At 42.2% G+C, this 10719-nt stretch overlaps 1 long non-coding RNA gene across 4 annotated transcripts in view; it reads left to right on the top strand.

Annotated features, from left to right (window-relative positions):
* Positions 1–10196, top strand: part of LOC140626006 (uncharacterized) — a 79717-nt gene extending 69521 nt beyond the window's left edge. For 3 of the 4 annotated variants that reach the window (XR_012025241.1, XR_012025239.1, XR_012025242.1), the window contains 2 exons: positions 1455–1537; positions 9750–10196. This is a non-coding gene — a long non-coding RNA (uncharacterized lncRNA). The remainder of the gene's footprint in view (positions 1–1454; positions 1538–9749) is intronic. The other variant, XR_012025240.1, reaches the window with a different exon arrangement.
* The last annotated feature ends 523 nt before the right edge of the window (positions 10197–10719 follow it).

Consider the following 10719-nt stretch of genomic DNA (forward strand, 5'->3'; position numbering starts at 1 on the left):
GATTTTATTTATTTATTCATGAGAGACACAGAGAGAGAGGCAGACACACAGGCAGAGGGAGAAGCAGGCTCCATGCAGGGAGCCCAACATGAGACTCGACCCCAGGTCTCCAGGATCACGTCCTGGGCTGAAGGCAGACGCTAAACCACTGAGCCACCCGGGCTGCCCCCCAAAGAGCTTTTTTAAATTGTGAGTTGTATTTATCAATATTTAATTATATCTGAAATTAAAACTAGGAAATATTTTTAATATTTACTTATTGATTCATTTAAAATAATGGTAAGAAACCATTACATCAGTGTAAGTTATTTGTATGAAAAGTAATTGTATTGTCCAAAACAAAAATATAGAGGGAGAATGTATCACTGTTTTACATTTTTACAAATCTCTTTAATGTTTGGCTTAAAAGTCGAGACATTGGAGCCTCATATCTGCTTCTGTGCTCAGTCCAATGAGTAAGAAGCAATATCACAGGTCATGTAGCCTCTGGAGGATATTCCCATCCACACGAGGGACAATGAAACTCACAAAAGCCAACATCTTGGTACTATTATCAAAACAGTTTTGATCTTGTGGGTCCCCTGCAACGTTGTGGGGATCCTTGGCACACACTTTGAGAACCATCCTCTCCCATCTTGTTTCTTGATTCTCATATGGACATAATTTTATGTAGAGATATATTGGAATAATTTTCTTTGTGAACAAAGCTTACCAATAGTGGTTTTTAATACCGCTTTTATGAATGTTCAAGAAGAAAATGTCAAAGCTGCGCATGAAGTCTTTTGCAAATGTGTGTTAAATAATCTTCCTAAGTTTAACTCAGTACCATGTTTATTCTTGCCAGGAAACATTTTATCTCTCTCTCTCTCTCTTTTTTTTTTTTGCCTTTTTAAAAAATTTAAATTCAATTAGCCAACATAAAGTACATACTTAGTGTCAGATGTGGTGTTCAGTGATTTACCAGTTATGTATAACACCCAGTGCTCATCACATCATGTGCCAGGCAACATTTTATCTCGAAAAGATTGCACCTTCTGGAAATTAAAAAAAAAAAAGAATCTAGGAATTGGTACAAGTGGTAGTAGAATGTATGACACGTGTCATGTATTCATGACCTGGGGACACAGTTCACTCCTGGAAACGGGAAGTTTCGATTCATCTTTGGGGAGGGTGTGTCATGGAACAGCAGCTGGATTTAGCTTGTCAAGTAAACGTCAGCAGTGGATGACCATCCCTTATGGAGTATGCACTACTAAAGATTAAAATGGTAAAGGAAGTCTGCTGTTGACCTTGTAGGTAATATAAAGGCAGTGAGAGTACACGGTGTGTGCACATGCACAAGTATGTGTGTGTGTGTGTGCACGTGTGGTACACCGTATTACGGCATATCTACAGGCAAGACCTTCCAACGTGGGACATACAGGTTATATCTCTGTGTATTTCACTGTTCACAGTTACGCCCACCCCACTGTCACCCATGCATAGATGTCTGGAAAGGACTGAAGCCCTCCATTCTGTTCCTGCCCTGAAAGTGGGGGTGAGTTTCTGATGTCATATCCCGAAGCAATGCGAAACGAGGCAGTGATCTTTGTGAAGTGGGGGAGGTTATTTTCTTCAATGACAACAACCATTTTGCAGAGTAAACATTGTAGGCTAATGAGCCTCCTTAAATTCCAGCGTGTCATGGACTTGTAGTGTTGCAAATTAAAAATAGCAATATGTGGGGCTGTAGAAAACCCTGCACAATACTTAGAGTGTACCCATTGACTTAATTGCCTGAAAAATCTCTGCAATTATTTTATCAGCCCAGAATCAAGGAAATGACTATTTCAAGACAGAAGAGTGTAGAGGGTGGACCAAAGAGAGAGGAGAAAACAGGGAATCCCAGGAGCTGATGGTGAGTCAAAATGACAAGGGAAGATGAGGACAGAGTCAGGATCCAGCTGGAGACTTCTTCATGCTTGGATAAAGATTTTGGCAGTGGCATAGCACAATGTATTTTTTTATTTAACAATTTGTAGTCAGTGTGGGTTATTGATCGTTACTTAGCTCAGTTCAGTTTTTTTGAGCACCCACTCTGTGTGCCACATGGTGCATCAGACGTGAGGGACAAAGGTGCATCAGATGTCACTCCTGCCCTCATGTGTGCCACATGGTGCATCAGACGTGAGGGACAAAGGTGCATCAGATGTCACTCCTGCCCTCAGGGAAGGGAGGCCCATCAGAAAGGACACGCTATCCTAGTGTGATGCAGCACACTTTCTCTTACTGCTAAACGCAACATTCATTTTCATGTTCACGTGCTATATAGCACATCCATTTTGTGACCAGTTATTGAAACCACAGATCTTTGAGTGTGCAAAGAGTTCCTTTTCAGAGAGGCTTTCCCATATTTCCCAAAGATGGGAAAATGTATTTTCTAATCCCTGCCTTCAGCTAAATATACGTATAAGCCTTTGTGTGAAGTACCATTTACTGCAACTCATTTAAGCTGGGATATATCGTGCAAAGTCGGAGAACAATAGGATATCCAGGAATCTCTTCTATAGCAAGTTGAATAACTATAATTAAGGAGAATTTTGAAAATGCGGTGGCCTCAAAACACAAGTGGCTACCGAATAGTAACCAAGCAAACTTGGGGTAGCTACAATCAGAGAAAGAACGAACACATTAGCAGCATAGCAAGTAAGAGGATATGATTCCTTAAAAGAAGAGGGGGGTATTTTAGTGACTGGGCTGTAGAAAATCAGGTCAGACAAGAAGGAAAAAGACCTTCTCTGAAGACGCTATTTGTTGTCTACGTCCCTTACCTGAATTTGTATCCATGGATAACATTTGATTAGCAATCACATATCCAATTCCAAGGAGAAAAAAAAAAATCACAAGCATTAAATGTACCCACGTGGAAGATACCCGCATAATTACTTGCACAAGAAATTATCTGCTTTAAAGCAAAAATAAAAATAATAATATCCATAGCTACTGGCCATTCAATGAACTGCCTTTTCAAAAAGAAAGGTAGAATTAAGGATTGAACAGTAATATAATTCTATTCCTTGTGAACTATTTCAGTAAGAGAAACCCTTAGGAATTCTTTTTTATTATTATTTAAATTCAATTAATTAGCATATACTGCATCATTAGTTCCAGAGGTAGAGTGCAGGAATTCATCAGCTGCATACAACACCCAGGGCTCATTCCATCATGTGCCATCCCTCATGCCTGTCACCCAGTTACCCCATCCTCCCTCCACCCCCTCAAGCTGCCCTCAGTTTGCTTCCTATGGTTAAGAGTCTCATAATTATAGTTTCTCTCCCTCTCTGATTTCGTCTTGTTTAATTTTCCCTCCTTTCTCCTATGCTCCTTGTTTTGTTTCCTAAATTCCACATAGGAGCGAGATTATATGATCATTATCTTTCTCTGACTTATTTTGGCTTCATGATTCTTAACTATAATTATAATTTATACAAGGAAAAAGCAAGATGAATATCCTGAAGTAGTTATGACACTTATGGGGTAATCACCACCGGCCCTACCCATTTTACTGCCCAGTTACACACTTGTGAATGCACACTCTGATCACACCACCACCATCACTACATGCATATGCACGCCTGCACAGACATACACACACTCACCAATGTAATATCTCTAATATGTTGGAGGGGAAAAATGGCTGTGTGAATTCGATTCCAAGACTGGCATAGCCAGAGTGGTGAACTACTTGACTCAGTCACCATTGTACATCTATTAATACGTCACACAACTTACTTGTGACCATTTTTCAAAACTTGCTAAGTAGATTTCATTTCTTGACATTCCATCCACGTTTCACTCTGCTTATCTTGTTCTGCATTCCTCTTCCTCCTCCACTGCATGTATCATCCATCTTAAATTACTTTTATTTATTTTCTTTTACATTCATTATACTTTTTCTTTTCCTTTTAAAGATTCTATTTTATGCTTCTATCTATCATCTATCTATCTATCTATCTATCTATCATCTATCTTCTATCTATCATCTATCTATTTATCTATTTGAGAGAGAATGTGCATGGCGGTGGGGGCCAGGGACAGAGGGAGAGAATCCTGAGCACACTCCCCACTAAGCATGGAGCCCCACCTGGGGCTTGATCCCATGACCCTGAGATGATGACCTGGACTGAAACCAAGAGCCAGATGCTCTACCGAATGAGCCACCTAGGCACACCTATACTTTTCATTTTCAATCATGTTGCATTTAAGCCAGTTTTTAGCCCTGTTAGGGAGAGATTTAAAGTTTTCAAGCTCAAAATCATTACCTGCCATACTAATGTGAAATCTATACAATGCTCAAAAACGCCTTCTTTCAATTAAAAAGATTGGACTTAGTGTTTTAAAATTCAAAATGAAAAAGAAATGTCTTCTATGGACCCTTCCTATAAGACATTTTCAATATATGTACATTTTATCCACAAAGAATTTTTATACATGGTTATGACAGAACAATTTTGTCTAATTTAACTGATTTCCTACTGGGCAATCAAGTTGGTATAATTAGTTGCACTTTGGGATAATTCTGTGTAGCATTCAGAAAGATATGAAATATATACATGCACATATGTATTTATATACACTCCTATCTTTATAAATCTGTCAGCTACAGCTGAAATTAAATGTTTCTATAAGAGTCCCTTATGCAAAAGAAAATTATATTATTCCTTGTTTCTCTTTCCAGACTTCACAAAATGGAGAAAATAAAATTACCAAAGCTACCCATATAATTAAAATAACAATATGATGTGTTAAAAATAGTTCTAATACGAAAAACTTATGCTGTGTTATAAACATTATTAGGATCCATTTTTACATGAAATCAAAGAGCTAAAAAATCTTACCCCCAGAAAAAAGATAAGAAACTAAACAATAAAAGAAGGAGAGACAGAGTTCCAAAAATACCCAGTTGTGTAATTTGAGCATTGCCATGAAAGCCAAATGAAACCAGGGAAATAAACAGAGAGCTTTAGAAAAGGTCGGGATAAACATCCCGGCAGATTTAAATTGACTGGGGTACTAATAAAGCTTAGGCTTGAGAGCCTCTCATGTGGGGGGTCTCGGTGAGTTCTAGAAACCACTGGTGTTCCAGTTGCCTCAAAGGGGGTCTCTGAGAAAAGGGACTCCAATCTTCACATCTCTGGTAATTTGCTGTGATCTCTTTTCTTATTCTAATAAGTATTCACATTTGGGCTTAATTCTGTATTCATAATTTTGTGCTGTTTTATTTAGAATGTTCTCTAAATACGGTTGCCAGATGTATTAATCTGCTTGGGCTGCCATAACAAATACCACAGACTCTGTGGCTTAAACAAGAGAAATTTATTTGCTTACAGTTCCAGAGGCTGGAAGTCCAAGATTAAGGCTTCTTCTGAGGCCTTGTGGAGGCCCATCTTCTCCCTGTGTCTTCTGTGGTCCTCCTTCTGTCCATGTGTCCAACTTTCTTCTTCTTGTAAGGACATCAGCCATATTGGATTGGGGCCCCATCAAACGATCCTATTTTAACCGAATTACTCTCTAATGACCCTACTTCCAATAAAGTCACATTCTGAAGTATTAGGAGGTGAGAATGTCAACATATGAATTTTGAGAAGACGCGATTCAGCCCATAATACCAGATTTAGCAAAAAAAAAAAAAAAAAAAAGAAAGAAAGAAAGAAAAAAGAAACCCCCAAAACAGAAAAACAGGACTCCCAGCTAAATGTGAATTCCAAGTAAACAGTAAATATGTATGTCCCCTGAAGTATTGAAGATATATATACACATATGTACATATACACACAAAAATTATTCATTGTTTTTCTGAAATTCCATTTAACTGGGAATCCTGTATTTTACTTGATAGCTTTATCCCCAAATTACATAAACTTCAGGCAGGAAGAAGTACTCAGAGAGGGAGAAATAATGAGGAATCATTAGGATGATTTCACGTTAGGACTGAAAGACACAATAGAGAACCCCAAGTGCACCCCCCCACCTAGTGCTGAGTGCCCCGAGGCCTGGGTTGCAGAAGGGCTAGGAGCCCCAAGGCTTCACTGTCCCTCCCAGGCCAAGCCCTCCCCATGCTGAGAAAGTTACTAGAACCTCGCTCTGCATGCTCACTCCAGGGCAGCTTCCAGAAGCCAGCTGTGAGTCAACAGGGTTGGGTTTGGCTCTCGACCCATCTGCTCAGTCACACTGACACACCAGAGCACCCAGAGCCCTTGAGGTTATCTGGCTGTCCACCCAACCACCCCCGCCAACTGGAACACACTCTGAGGTCTCCTCAGGCCCCTGGCGAATCACCATACTTGAAGGCGGCTACGAGGGCTAGCTCTGAATTGCAGTCTCCTTTATGACAGTTCTTTAATTATGAAGCCCTTTGAGAATCCATGAACACTGGATCTTCCAGCCCCAAAGCATACCAATTCACCAAGACGACTGTGCATCTAATTTCAGGAGACTCAAAGAGCTCCTAAAGCCCCATCTTGGAAACACAGGTTAAGAGCCTCTGCCTTATACCAAGTGAGGCCCCAGTATATACTGGGAGGTTGCCACTCTGTCAAAACCGTGCTTGCACACACACCCTAACAGTGAAGTGAGTGTGTCCTGAGGAACCCAGGACACTTTGTCCAGGATGAGGTGTGTCTTGCAGCATAATACATTCATGAAGTGAGGAAGCCTTGCAAGCAAACCACTTCTGGAGCTGCTAAGTTGCATTTTTAATAAAGAATAATTTCTGAGAAACTAGAGAAGTTCTCAAAGAAGGGACTTCAGGCATCAGGGAGGGCCGAGTGGGAAAAATCTCTGCATGTGGGACCATTTGCCAGCACCCCTGAGAGCACATCATGTCGGGGATCCCTCGCACCAGCTGTGCAGGGTGCTGCTAGGGACCCGATTAAGAGTTGGCATTCAAGGACTGCTCGCAATGGCGAGGGCACCGGGCAAAGCACTCTGTCAATGCCTCTAGGGTCCCCTTTATTCAGCTGGAAACGTAAAGGCTGAGTTTTTGAAGAACTTGCCCCAAGTCAAGCAGGTTCATTCCCCGGAGGGCTTGAGGCCCTGTCTGCTGGTTTCCATGAGCCATCCGCATGGTCCCTTCCAGATCTCCTTGCAGCCCTCCCAGTTTCAAGCTCGCAGGCTTGCCCTGGATCTGCTCTGCCCACTTGCTGGGCTCCTCTTTTGCCTTCTGGGTGGACATCTGGCATCTGGGAGAACTCCAGAGGCCACTTTTGGGCTTTTGTTCTCAGAGCCTCTTGGGAGAAGGTTTAGGAAAATGCTCCAAAGCCTGATCACAACTGGACAGTTTGGGTCTGCTTCTTAAAACATATATGGGATTGGCACAGCTGCTTTCCCTCCATAATTTTGTTCTTAAAAAGATAAATATGTGGGTTACTGTCTCAGTGATAGAAGTGAATGGACGAGCCCTGGCATTTTGGAGCATTTTTCTGTTTTGCTTTTGTTTTGCTTTGTTTTAAAGCACATCTCCCATCCTTTGATCCAGGGACCTGAACCTCCTGTTTGGGTGATAGAAAACACTAAACGAACTAGGACTTGGCTTGGTCATCTGACAATAACGTAATCCAGCAATAAGGCATTTCCAATCTAAGCCTTGTTGAGCCAGTCAATTTCTCTCCTTTCTCTCCCCTCCTAGCCACCAGCCTCGTATATTAGGACCCTCCCAGGGCTTCCTGCTTTGCGTGTTAGAAAACCCAACCTCCCCCCCGGGTTCCTCACATTTTTAAAAAATAGGTCTTAAGCCTCCTCTGTCCTTTGAGGAACTCTCTGCTTAAAGCCTTCCGCTTAGGATCATTCCAGTGTACACGTTGTGAATTTAAACCTATTGTGAATTTAATGTGGTCTAATGAGCTTTGCTTAGGAAAAAAGTGTTCTTGGGTCACAGAATCACATTCATTGCTGTCGCCAGCCAGCTTTTAATTACATGCTTTTGATTACCAGGGCAACGAGGAGAGAGACCGGGTCCTCTGGGTGACCTCATCGCCACCAATAGAAAAACAAGGAAAATAACAGGCATTCTATCTGAGATGGAGCATTACTTTTATCCAGTAGGACAGCACATTTGTAGAATGACTTTATCTTGATAATGTTGAGGTAACTGTTTCTTGATCAGAAGCCATTCTCTTTTTAGACTTTTAACTTCTTGAGAAGAGTCCTTTTCTTTGGAATTTTTTGCTCTGCCAACCGACACGCAAGCACAAACTCACATTCCACATGACCTAATGCACGACTTTCTGCTGAGTTAGGATTTTATTCTTCCTTAAGCTGATTGACAGAGAAATGTTTAATGTCTCGGGAAAGGAATGTGCAGCTTAGAAGCTCCAGGGATCAGGTGTAAGGCGAAGGCAGATTGTGATCTCCAGGGAAGGAAGAATTTCCCTGGAACACTGAAATCACAGCTGGCCAATCGGAAGGAATGAGTTTTGACAACAGAAGCAGTGGGGATCTCTGCATTGGGAGGAAAGGTAAATGGCCCAGTTGGCCAGAAGGTCGGCCATGGCTGGAAGTGAGAGCATCCAGGTGTCCCAGCAGGATGTCCCAGACCAGCAGGGCTCCGCCCACATTTCTGTGCCTTTGCCACCTCAGCACACATTGGCCCTGCAGGCAGCTGTAGGCCAGAGAACCTGTATTTCTTTGTGTGGGGCTTTCTCTGAGGAGTGAAGCCTGCTTTGCTCACCCATGAAACAGGCCCAAAGGGCCAGGAGATTAATACCCCTTGGGAGTGAATCCAGTGACCCACTGAAGTTAGTGTAGGTATCAGAGAGCTCTGCTTCCTAAAGCCATGCATAGCCACTATGTAAAACAAGAATTTTTATTTATTTATTCATTTTTTGGTTATTTCTCATGAATCTGGAGGTAAGAAATTCAGGCAGGACACAGGTGGGCAGTCTTCAGGTCTACACTGGGTCACTTGCTGAGTTGCCTTCTTGAGAGCAGTGAGGCCCAGGAAGGTCCCCTTCACGTGTGTGGCTCTCGGGTCCTCCTCAAAGTGGCCTCTTTCTCTTCACACCATGTCTCACTATTCAGTGGATGAACCTAGATTGTTTCCAGAATGGCAGCCAGCTTCCTTAGCGAGTGTGGAAGTGGAGGTTTCTGGGTCTCCTTCTGACTCAGGACCTGCTCAACTGTACCTCTGTCACCTTCTATTGGTAAAAGCAAGTCACCAGCCAGGCCTGTCTGAGGGAGAAGAAAAACAGACCCCGTCTCCCCTTGTGAGGAAGGGCAGGCCTGTTCCTCCAGGGAGGGAAGATCATCTTCCACAGGGTGTGGGTGTGACCCCTCCGGGGTCAGAGCGGGAGGTCGCCAGGTGGGAAGTAACCAGGAGGTAACTAGAAGGTAACCTGGAGGTAACCAGGCAGCCTGGGTGAGTGTGGGGGCTGGCAGGCTTCTCCTTTCCTAGCTCAATACCTCACTCCCTTGATCATGGGTCCTGAGAGCACCGCCCCAATTAGCCACTTGAGCTCGATGACTTTTCTCAGGGTCTGTTTCCGGGGAAGCTCAAACCTAAAAGCCAATGATGGAGAATATTGATGGCATAAAAACATCAAGGACACCTTTTCCTCTTGAAAGCTGTGAGAGGGAATGGGGGGCAGATGAGAGACCCTTAGAGCGATTTGTTCTTTCCCCCAGTTTTACTTTCTCAGGATAAATTCAGCAAAAAGAGGTGAGGATTTTAAAAGAAGCAACGTGACCTATGTCTCCTTTTCTCCCATTGACAGCATTCCGGGAACCAGAACGTTGGCACCATCCTCTCCACTCTGGGCTTTGGAAACAGGGCATCATGAGTTGTTCTCCACTAAGAGGCTGTGAAGAGTCACTACAAATCCTGTTCTCATCCCTCTTTGTGTTAAAAAATGAGTCTCCTGTCCAGAGCACCATGTCTAGTAACTTAGTAACTCAGTTGATGCTGATGACGGGAGCTCGTTTTATTGTTTTAATCTCAGCACTGGAAAATGTAACTAAGATTCAACTGCACTAGGTTGAAGAAACTGTTGTTTTTTTCACATTTGAACAAACCTGTGAACTTCAACCCCGAGAAAACTAGTTCTGAGTGGATTGGGATGTTAGCACCCAGGGACTTTGGTTAGCTCTCAGCAGTGTTTTCAGTGTCAAGAGCCAAGTCCCTGCCATAGTACACGGTCAATAAATATTTGTTCAATAAATAACTCCCCGTTATTTTGAGGGGGGTGGTTAATGATAAGGATAATACTTTCATGGTTCCCTTACCACCGCCACCCGCATCCTTTTACCCATAATATAGCAGGGAATAAAGGTATGTTAGGGATAGGAATGATTATTTCCTACACTGGTGGAGGACTTACAGTGTAGAAAAAAATTAACACCTATGTTATTGAGATACAGGAAGTAAACTGTTAAATAATATAATAAGATTTAGAAGTTAAAGAAAGGAAGGAAGGAAGAAAGGAAGAAAGAAGAAAAAATGTTTTCAAAGATCATACACAGCTAATACAAGTCTAAAAGGAAAGTTATGTCCCTCCATTGATGAATAGATGCATATTTTCTGTGATTTTGAACTTTTGGGATTCTACTCTGTATAGTGAATTCACTAGGCTTTCATAGCGGAAGCATAATTGTTGGGCTGAATGTGCACAGCAGAAAAAACTAGAAGTAATACACGCAGAGAAAGTGTCTGTGGTCTTGAAAAGCCCAAGATGATCCATATTTCTG

Source organism: Canis lupus, chromosome 37, assembly GCF_048164855.1.
Source record: "Canis lupus baileyi chromosome 37, mCanLup2.hap1, whole genome shotgun sequence".
Taxonomy (NCBI): Eukaryota; Metazoa; Chordata; class Mammalia; order Carnivora; family Canidae; genus Canis; species Canis lupus.